Below are 12,082 nucleotides of genomic sequence, written 5' to 3' on the forward strand. Positions count from 1 at the left end.
ATAAAATCATGAGGGGCTTGGATGAGTTGAATGGCAGGTTTATTTTTCCTAGGGTGGGGAATTTTAAGCCAAGATGGCACATTTTTACAGTGAGAGGAGAAAGTTTTAAAAAAGACATGGGGGCAACTTTTTTATACAGAGTGTGGTTTGCATATGGAATGAACTGCCGGAAGAAGCGGTAGATGCAGGTACACTTACAGTGTTTAAAAGACATTTGGATAAGTACATGAATAAGAAATGTTTGAAGGGATATGGGCCAAGTGTAGGCAGGTGGAACTATTTAGTTTGGGATTATGGTCAGCATGGACTGGTTGGACCAAAGGGTCTGTTTCCATGTTGTATGACTGTATTATAATAACAATATACCTTGAGTCACTCAGGCACTTAACTGGCCAGCGATGTGGATCAAATCTCATTCACCGTGTGGAAAACAGGCCGGCCAATCTGGTGTACTTAGGAGCACCACTGGGCAACAAGTGTCTACTGTCAGTACTACCTGAGGCTTTCGACCAGAGAGGGAACCAGGCATAGGTGTGTGATAACTTCTTTGGATTGGGTGTGTGGCACTGGTTGTTGGATGGGGAACAAGAGAGAGGGAGGCCGAGGAGCATCAGTAGAAAGGGGAGGAGATAACTACCAGTGGCTTCCTCTTTTCCTTTGGGAGCCAAAATAATGGCCTGCATTCATAGAATCCCTGCAGTGTGGAATTTCATCAATGAAATTAAAAGGAGGAGCAGGACTAAGTGGCCTACTCCTGATCCTGATTTCTATGGTTCTATTTGGCTGAGGAGTGTATGGATTGTGCTGCACAAGGCAGTTGTGTGGAAAGGCTACACAGATTTGCCATTGGGTTTCTTTCTCATAACGCTCAACTCGGTAACACTCAGCAACTGAGCCCTTTCGGCCCAACAAGTCCACACCAACCCTCAGAGCATCGCACCCAGACCAATCCCCCTTTAACCCTACTAATCTAGGCATCCTGGAACACTACAGGCAATTTAGCTTGTTCAATCTACCTAACCTGCGCATCTTTGGACTGCGGGAGGAAACCCGGAGGACATGTGGAGAATGTATAAACTCCACACAGACAGTCGTCCGAAGGTGGAATCGAACCCAGGTCCCTGGCACTGTGAGGCAGCAGTGCTAACTACCGAGCCACCATTCTGGGTTCAAACACTGCCATGGCAAATGATGGAATCTGAATTCAGTAATTAAGGAGTTAAAACTCTAATTGTGATAATGAAGCCTTCGCTGATTGTCAGAAAATCTTATCGGGTTCAGCAATGACCATTAGGGAAAGAAATTGCCATCCTAACCTGGTCTGGCCTACGTGTGATTCCAGATTCGCAGCAATATGATTGACTCTTAACTGCCAAGACTGAAGGGATTGAGTTGTAAGCATAGGCTGGGACTTCTTTCATTGGAGCTTAAGAAGTTGAGGGGTGTCCTTTAAAGAGGTTTATAAAATCATGAGGGGACATAGATAAGGTAAATAGCAAAGGTCTTTTCCCTAGGGTGTGTGAGTTCAAAACAAGAGGGCATACTTTTAAGGTGAGAGGAGAAAGATTTAAAAGGGACCTGAGGTGCAACTTCTTCACACAGAAGGTGGTTAGTGTGTGGAATGAACTGCCGGAGGAAGTAGTAGATGTAAGTACAGTTACAACATTTAAGAAACTTTTGGATGGGTACATGAAGAGGAAAGGTTCAGGGGGATATGAGCCAAATGCAGGCAAATTGGTTGAGTTTGGAAAATGTGGCTGGCATTCACGAGTTGGACTGAAGGATCTGTTTCTGTGCTGTTTGACTCTGACTCTACGTTTGAGCTATTTTGAGCATATTGCTGGGCCAGTGAGGCATTTAATGAAAAACCAGGACTATGTTTAGTCACTCTAAATGTAGCTGTGGAACTGTCATATATTTTTGTCATAAAAATCCAATTTGTTCCCTGATGACTTATATGCAGTCCTTGCCTGGTCTGGTTTAAATATTACTCAAAACCAATGAAGCTAACTCTTTACCACCATTTTTGTGAAGGGGCCTCATAAACATCCAAATTTTATCAAATCAGTTGCTGTGGTTGACTTCATTCAGCTGATCTTGCCAGTGATGCCACCCATAATTAACTAATTAATATGGCAGCTGTCTATTTGAGATCCAATAATTCTAGGTAAAACAGGCTGAAAAAACATAAAATTAACTCCTAGACTAATGCGTGAAGCTTCATTATACCAGTCCCTTTGCAACTAAACTAAATTGTTACCACATTGAAACTTCTATATCCATACTAAGTTGGCAATATGGGAAATCTCTGCTCAGGGACTTGCAAGATTAATGAGAAAGCAAGTGCAAACAGAAAGCAATGACCAGTGTATGTACTCGCTTGGAAGACATAATGTCTTTTGTCATTATATTCCAGGGCATAAATAGAGAAATTTGGGCAGGGATCATGTGAACCATGACTTTAATCACATTGCATAGACATGGAGGCTGATATTAACTTAAGTGTCTTGATTTGGCTACATGGGTTTAAGACTCTTCGTTGCCACCAGACTATTCAACCAATTGAAATGATACAAAATGTAGCAAGTAAAGTTGAATTTGAATTAGCTTTATTGTTACACATAGTCAAATGAGTACACACAGTGCCATCTTAGGTACAAGGTCCTAGGTACAGACTTTTCAGTACAAAGTCTTAGGAAAAAAATTTAGAAAAATTAAGTGGGGAAAAAAAGTCCAAGATTATCTATCCATTAGCATGAGGTCCTTGAGATAACTTGCTTTTACAATGCACATCTTTCTTGGCAAACAGCCACCAAACTTATTCTAATACAGTTTTTCCTGACAATCTTCAACTTGGAGGTGTAACAGGAAATGGGTCGGATTGACCCATCTTACATTGCACTACATTTTTAACAGTGGTCAAAATTCCTTCCAGTGTCACCAAATCATTGGATTACCTTAATTCCTCCATCCAGAAAGATCCCAAATTCTCCTTTTGCCATCACTAGTTTGTTCTTGAATAGCTTGAGGTTTGTCAGGCAGCAGGGGGGCACAACCGTCGTGTCCTACAAATTATTTTTCCGTAAGTGAAGTCTTTATGTTGGCACATCATTTTGAAGCATCTGCTGTGAGCCTCTATATTAACTATGATTGTTAAGTTGCACTGGAAACGTGATTAAAGAGACTGACATTTGACCGAGATAAAGTGAAAAAAATGTTTTCATCCTCTGTGAAAAGACCCCTATTTTGGTAGCACATGTCATTTATACATCAATGATGTTGGCCATCAATACGCCCTCAGTTTCTAAGTAATAATGTTCTTCTAGGTTATCTCAGGACAAAATGGCAGAATAAACTAATCTTCTGTCCAGAGATCTAGTAAGGAAGTTCCAGATGTATTATTAGGAACATTGAGATCATCACTCACACAGATTTGATTGGTCAAATTGCTTGTCTACACATGTGCACACACACGACAAAATAGAGAAGGTTAATTCAGGAAGCAAAACTCTAGAGACATTGTTGTGAGTGTGTAATGGTGAAATCAGGTTCAGTGACACGACTGAGTTTTCCCTTTGCATGTTGGATTTATTAACTATCTTAGAACGCATTGAACCAATGTGGAAGAAAGCCAGCCTTGATTCCGAGGGACTGCCTATAAAAGTATACTCTTCATATACCATGTTCAAATTTAGAAGAATTTATTAAATTGACTTCTTGAAAATGGAAACTGTTCTAGGGAATCATCTTTATTTTTGTAGGGCACAGCTTTACTCTTTGCTTATTCTTTGAGTTATCTACAGGTCAGTTGTCTTTTTGGCATGTGGTTCCTGCATGCCTGTTTCATAAACTGTGTTTTGTTTCTCAGCTTTTTTGTTGCACCCCTGCACAGATTGCTCTGTTGATGTGGAAAATTTGTTACAAGAAGCTCTGTTCACTCATCTTTAAATAAGCTTCTTTACGAGCGTGCTCAATGCTGTGTCTTTGAAATGTCGTGACCTGAAGGTTTTAGGTTTTGCTCATCATTTTGAAGTATCAATTATCTGTGATAAGGAACCTGTTCTTGTTAGAAAAATAACCACTGCATTTTCAGATTATACAGTGCTATTTCCAAGTATTCATAAGCAAAGGTGCTTTCCTGGCACACAACAGGAAAAGAAATGTCAAAATGAACGAACTTACTTGTGTTTTTATATGGCACTCTCCACAATCTCAGGATGCCCAGAATTACTTTACAATTGACTATTTCACAGTACTATGTAAATTCCACCAGCAGTATTTCTTCTGCGTTCTCCACATTCAATAGGGGGCCATTGAACAAATGTCTTTCAAAGCCAGCTTTGCAACTATTCAGACAAGTTCCTGCCAAAATCAAATATAATTGACTGGACACTACGTTTGGATGGCTGAGTTGTGCCTTCCCACAAAATTGTGTTTTCTAAACTCTCTAATGGCCAAAGCTCCAGAGGATGACAAAGAAAATATTACACAAACATTATGAAGCATTCCTTGAAAGGGGAAACACAGACATTAATGGCCAACAGCAGTTTGCTAACAATTGTTCAAAATTGTGACAACCTGTATATCAAGCTGTTTCATGCTTTGAGTCTAAATACCTTAATGAGGAGCCTGCATGGCAACAGAGAAGGAAAGAAAAGACAGCAAATCCTGCAGTCAGGATCCCACTACCTTTTGTGAGATCCTGCCACACACGCCCAATAGTCTTTAGGTTGAGAGTTGGTCAGTTCAGTCTTGTGAGGACCCACAGCTGAACTCAATACCCTTAGGAGACGTCACCCTTGCATCGAGAAACAGCAAATGATAACAACAATTAAAACTTCAGAATTACGCACAGTTTTGCAATGTAGAGAAATCCAGAACAAGATCTCCCAAACAGCAATGATATAGTGAGATGATCATTTCCTATTTAGTCATGAAAGATCCATGTTAGTCAGGATACCACAAAAACTCATTTTCAAATAGTGCAATGGTTTTTTTAACACCCTCTGAGGGAGCAGATAGGGTCTCGCTTCCATATCTCATCTGAAAACTGGAACGTAACACAGTGCTTTGCCCTCTCAACAGGGATCATGGTTTCAAGTTTCTTGAGTGTGACTTAAACTCATAAACATTTGATAGAAAATGTAAGTTGGAATTTATTCTATTTTGGAAAATTAATTCTGAGTAAAATGAACTATCATGTCAGTATAGTTCTAGTGAAGAAATTTGAGTTTCCTTTTGAAATAATATCAAAAATGTCAGAAAGAGCAATTTAGTATCTTCTTAAGGAAATATTACACAACTGGAGTATGCCTGTAGATGGAACTAAAGACCACCCAATTCTTAAGAAAAACATTGTAATGTCTGTGCTATCGCAAAGAATCCCCCTGCTGGTTGTGATCTTGATTACTACCTTGCAATCATTATCTGTGCTCATTTCTTTATGCAAATATTTCTAATGCCTGCATCTCAGCCTCTCTATCCAAAATTTTCTCGCTTCGTCTTCAGTTTTCTTTTATGACTCAGCTACATTTTTATCTTTCTCACATACTTGGTGGTCTTAGCTGTGTAGTCATAAAGGCATTGAGACTACCTAAATGTCAGCACTCCCTTACTTGCTGCTCAATATGAAGTTTAATATATGTAATATAATGTAGACACCCAAAAGTGAATTTGAGCAAATTTATAGGAAAGACTATTAGATAGAGATTAAAGCCACAGGAATCTATGATAAACCTTAAGAATGGATAAGAAATTTGCTGATGAGTAGAATGTAATGCATACACATGAGTGAAGATATGTCAAGATATTTGCGAGTAAAGAGCAGATTCTAGTTGGCTAGTTTCAGGGTTTTAGGGCAAATCTTAAGAAGTCAAAAAGCGAAAATTCTGGGTTCTCCCTCTCAATCTTACTTTGGATGAGGACAAAAGTCTGAAGAGTGATGAGCAAGGCCAGTCAGTTGCTACCTTTATCAGCTAATGTCTGAGGACATCTGGCTTTGCAAGGGAAGCAATCAAAGAGAATTCCTTGTAGGTTCTACCTCAATGAAACTTTCAAGAGAGGCTACTACTGTTGAGTTGTCTCTTTCGATGGAAGTGCATCTGTATGTCTTTTTCACTAGTCTTGATCTGACTCTTGCTGTGCCTGATGCTGTGGTGACTGCCCTGGTATCCTTCATGTTCTCCACAGCTTGAGGCATTTCAACAGGGTGTGGTAGATGTGGGAGAAAGCAGTCTCATTCGGATCTACTGCAAATAAGATCCTACATCAGGCTCAAAATGGTTACTTGCGTGAGTCATAAATGCACTGAAGGTAACTAAGCATGACCTGGAGGCTCTCCTCACTCATCTTCCATCATGTTAAATCTGGGCAAGTTTGGAGACTGGGGTTTCTAAATCAGCAACCTGAACATTAAAAAACCCCTCATTCCATGTGCTTTAACATACTGTTATGTGACCCTTTTCTGCTGGGAGGTAAAGAGCTGAGGTGAAGAGGTTTTGTACATTTTCAGAGGTTACAAAGATTCCCATATATCTGTGGTGCATCCCAGCACCATGTGTGAACCAGTGAATAGAACCAGTGAATAACGTACAGTTAGTTGGAGGTTTGTTTTGAACACAGAATGTTATGTGTGGATGTTAGTGGTGGCAGTAATTCCAGATCTTGATGGCAATTTACCAATTTTATGAACAAGATATAGAAAGATACTGACATAAGGGATTTCCAGAGCTAAGATTTTGTCTTAGCCTGCATCACTAGGCAGCCAATCTGGGAATTATTGCACTACTTTTTGAGGAAACTTTTGTGTGTAAATTGGCTGAGCCTCTGGTCCATCTAGTCTAACCCACACAAAGTGACACTGTATATCATTTGTACACTCTCCACCTCAATCTAAAAAGGAAAACAAGTAAATTCCTGGGAGAAGTGAAGAAACAGATTAAACTCACTGCCTAAATCAGGGAAAAAGGTCTGAAAATTTTTCCTCAAACCACACACCACCTTGCCTCTCCTTAGACAATAAAAATTCATCTGCAAGATCACTCTGGCTCTACCTTTTGTAAATTATAGTCTCTGCCTCAGCTAGAAACAGATCCAGGCATTTACTGAAAACAAATAATCTAATCCGAATTCTATTTCACAATGATGACTACTCTACAAAATGTACTTGACTGGCTATAAACCACTTTGGGATGTCTGAAGGCAGTGAGAAGCTTTGCATAATCTTTAAAAGAAAAAGAACTGCAGATACTGGAAATCAGAAAAAAAACAGAAATTGCTTGGAAAACTCAGTAGATTTGGTAGCATCTGTGGAGAGAAAGCAGACTCAATGTTTCAGGTCCAGTGACTTCTCTTCTAAACTGGTTGTAACTAAGAAAAGGTTGGTATATTATATTGAACATGGGGTGGGGGGAGAGGGAGGAGGAAAATAAAGGTGGAGATGGAGCCCAGAGAAAGAGAACAACAGTTAGACAGACAAAGAATGGGTAAAGGTCAGCCTTGGGGGAATTAATAACTGCCAACTAGGACCATTAGTAGCTGACAATGGGATGGCTATGATAGCAGCCCATGTGATGGGCTGGAGGTGTGGAGGTTGGGGTTAAGGAAATGAGACAAAGTGCTAAGGCCCTAAAATTACTTAACTCAATATTGAGTCCTGAAGGCTGCAGGCTCCCCAAGCAGAAGATGAGATGCTGCTCTTGCAGCTTGCACTGGGCTTCTGCAGCAAGCCTGAGACAGAGATTTTTGCAAGGGAATACAGTGGTAAGTTGAAGTGAGATAACAAGGTGTAGAGCTGGATGAGCACAGCAGGTCAAGCAGCATCAGAAGAGCGGGAAGACTGACATTTTGGTCTAGACCCTTCTTCAGAAATGGAGAAGGGAAAGGAGATTCTGAAATAAATAGGGAGGGGGGGAGGCGGATTGAAGATGGAAAGAAGAGAAGGTAGGTGGAGAGGAGACAGACAGGTCAAAGAGGTGGGGATAGACCCAGTAAAGGTGAGTGTAGGTGGGGAGTTAGGGAGGAGGTAGGTCAGTCCAGGGAGGACGGACAGGTCAAGGGGGTGGGATGAGGTTGGTAGGTAGGAGATGGGGGCAGGGTTTGAAGTGGGAAGAGGGGATAGGTGGGAGGAAGGACAGATTAGGGAGGTGGGGACGAGCTGGGCTGGTTTTGGGATGCAGTTGGGGGAGGGGAGATTTTGAAGCTTGTGAAGTCCACATTGATACCATTGGGCTGCAGGGTTCCCAAGCGGAATATGAATTGCTGTTCCTGCAACCTTTGGGTGGCATCATTGTGGCACTGCAGGAGGCCCAGGATGGAAATGTTGTCTAAGGAATGGGTGGGGAAGTTGAAATGGTTCGCGACTGGGAGGTGGAATCTCAGGGTCATTTTTGTGGACAAACATAGATGTTGTGCAAACTGGTCGCTCAGTCTGTGTTTCATCTGCCCAATGCAGAGGACCACTTGTGAGCAGTGAATACAGTAGACTTGATTGGGTGAAGTGCAGGTAAGTCACTGTTTCACCTGGAAGGTATGTCTGAGGCCTTGGAAACTGAGGAAGTAAATGGGCATGTTTTGCTTTCTCTCCACAGATGCTGCCAGACCTGCTGAGTTTTCCCAGCAATTTCTGTTTTTGTTTCTACATAATTCAAATTTTCCCATTCTTGCTTTTCATTGAGTCTTTAGTAGAACATGTCAGCTAAGTGGTTGAGGGTAATCATCAGATGCCATCTGCCTGAGTTTTCAGAAAGCCTTTGATAAGGAAACATATAATAGAATCTGATGGAATTAGTGGTAATCTGCTGCAGTAGATTTTGAGTAGGCTCAATGGTTAGGGGCAGAAACAACAACAATAAGTTGTTTTTCTATAGAGTCTTTAAAGAATAAAAATCTCAAGGCATTTCACAGACATATGAATTGGACAAATATTAACTCCAAATTAAAATACACTAGGATAAAGAGGTTATAAAGTCATTTGAACAGTTTTATTTGTGCGGAAGGGAAAACTAAGTATACTGTTCGAAGCCTTTTAATGATATACTGGTCATTTGCTGTCTTATGCACTGCTCATTTTCACCCCCAGAATGGCATACTTTCGCCTCTGCCACCTCCTGACATACTTTCTGGCAGTAACAATATTGAGCTACATGATATTGATCTGCCTGTAGTCGGCCAGTTGGTTACTTATATCCATTTTTATACGAATAGGCTGTTAGCGGAATGCAAATGAGGCTAGAAGTAATCCGCAATTGAGTGTTGTAGACAAGAGAAGGTCCAACAAAATGTGCTGAGGATTGCATTAAAACTTAAATAACTGTGCCAATGTTTCAATATAGACTGACCATTCTCTAGTGATAATGGGAAGTGCAGATGCTGGAGAATCCAAGATAATAAAATGTGAGGCTGGATGAACACAGCAGGCCCAGCAGCATCTCAGGAGAACAAAAGCTGACGTTTTGGGCCTAGACCCTTCATCAGAGTCTCTGATGAAGGGTCTAGGCCCGAAACATCAGCTTTTGTGCTCCTGAGATGCTGCTGGGCCTGCTGTGTTCATCCAGCCTCACATTTTATGACCATTCTCTAGGGCCTTTTCGCTATAGTATACTGAACATTTGGAGACCATGTAAAAACACTTGGGCCATATGTGCCAGAGAATGTTTGACATGAAATATAACTTTACACTGATACTGTATCCTGTAATGGCAAGGGTAGGAATGCATTTCATTTACTATATTGAACAACACTGGTCTGTATAGGACTATACGTAATGGCAAATTTGAGCTGTTACATATTGTTACATACAAATTGTATGAACAAAGGATACTTTTGGAAGATTGCGTTTTTAGACAAATAATCTGTTTTATTGGCAAAAGAAGACAATGCTGTGGAAGCTTGTGAACTTGCATTGATCTGACAGAACTGCAAGAATACTAAATCTCAAGTGAACAATTATTTATACTGCATGAGAAGTGGGTGCTGATTGGTTGCAAAGTGGATTTTCGTAGGTGGAGCCATTGTCATGGAGAATGCAAGTGGGAACAGTGAACTGCCAAATCCTTTGCTTCAATTCAAAGCAGACAAGCTTATTCTAATTGGTCAAAGCATTGCCATGGAGAATGCACCAGGGAATGGCTGTTCCCCAAAGTTTTTGTTTCTTTGAAAAAGGTGCAATTCATGGACACTTTTCCTGTTTGCAAAGAACATTGTCATGTGTAGTGTGCAGGTCTATCATGTGTAAGTGAAACAAAATGAGTGCCTGATTTGTAATCCTGATCTGGTTATTAGTAAAAAATCTTAGCACAAACTGGATTGTTTAGCAAGTGTTGTCCAACTGTGGAACCTTATTTAATGTTGGAGCCTGTGTTCTGAGTTTTGCAAGCACGGGCTGTGTTGAGTACAGTCGTATGTTACCTGTTGTGAACAGCCAGAGGAACAAGATGATCGATGTGATCTAATCATTAGGATGCTTGGCCTACATCCCAGCATTGTACTGGCACGTTATTCATTTATATAGTTGGCTAGAGGTCTTTTCGGATTGACACTGTCACAGTTAGTGGAGAATACCCCTTGTGTTGCTATTGCATGGCTTGATCTGTTGTTAAAATGTTTGAGACACCTTACCCCTAGAGGGTAATTTGAGTTAGATTGGGCATTTTTAGGAGTGAACGTTGTGCCCTCACGCCCATTCCTGAGTTTGCAAGATGAATAGCTAGCAATGATCTTATCAGAGTAACCACTGTCCGAAAGGATAGCTTTGGTGCACCTTACCTTGGCATCAATTTTGCATTGTGAGCAAATGGTTTGGGTCTAATTTATGAAGTTGTTGATAAAGCCAATGTTTTAATTTATGGAACTGTAGGAATCCCAATGCACGTACTGATGAGTCAAAATAGGCATGTATGGTCAAGAATTAAAAAATGCTTTAACAGATTTTTCAATGAACATTTTGAGAAAAAGGAGTTCAGTTGACTGCTACATTTTTAAGGTGAATTTTAGCACAAGATGGAGCTCATTAAAGTGGGTAAGGAAGTTCTTGTATAATTTTGCAGATTGAAATGTAACAAATGTATCATTTATGCATTGCAACTATGCAAGGGGTAGGGGGTTAGGGGTCACTCCATTGTAATACATTTCTCATGGAAACTGATGAAGATGTCAGTGAGAGTTGGTCTAGAGGGCCATGACAACACAGTCTACTTAGGCACATACACTATCATTAAAAATAAACTCACGTCCACAAGTTGCAAAGTTTATCAGTTCAATAGTTCAATGAGTACAGATTCAGGCAATGGTGGTGGGCTAGCCACTGACATAGTGATGCTGTGCAAATGTCTATTGTTTCCTTGAGTGGTACATTAGTGAAAAGGTTAACAATGTCAAATAAGCACAAGAACATGATATTGCTATTGATAGGCAAGGCACAGCACAGCTATACCTCGCTTCAATATATAATTAAGAAGGCAATTACGTTTTCTTGAGTGAAAGGAAGTAGCAACCTAATGACCAAACCTGAGAAAAATGATAAAGAAACAGAATCAAACAGAAATACGGGTACAAAATTTGAAAGGGGATAGCGTCCAGTCTAAAAGGGAATGTAAAACAATATGTATTTTAAAGTCCTCAGGATGTCCCTGAATTATTAGGTTTTAACCAGTCACCACAGTTTGTTAGGGATGTCCTGAATCAACGGCAGCCATGAATGTTGAGATAGCTTTTAGTTTTTGCTGATCAGAGTTTCACACAGTTTGCATCATCACCTGGAGCTTTGTTCTTTGACAGGTCAAGAGGGAGCAAGGAAAGAGAGAGAAACTTCTCCAGTTCCAGATCCGTCTTCCTGCGCTGTCAAAAAAAAACTCCCTGAAATACAGCTGGTTTATGTATTCCAATGCTCAAGTTCCTTGTTTTTAAGCTGAATAATTGTAGACAATTTTTAACATCTCCAACATGCAAACTTTCCAAGGAGAAAGAAATACCAATCCAGTGTATTGTTTTCAGTTTGTAGAATGGCGTATCGATTTCAGTTCAGGCTGGTTCTTGCTAATTGCTGATTTCATGCAGTTTGACTCATTGATCAGGAAATCGTAGT

Source organism: Stegostoma tigrinum, chromosome 30 (genome assembly GCF_030684315.1).
Source record: "Stegostoma tigrinum isolate sSteTig4 chromosome 30, sSteTig4.hap1, whole genome shotgun sequence".
Classification (NCBI taxonomy): Eukaryota; Metazoa; Chordata; class Chondrichthyes; order Orectolobiformes; family Stegostomatidae; genus Stegostoma; species Stegostoma tigrinum.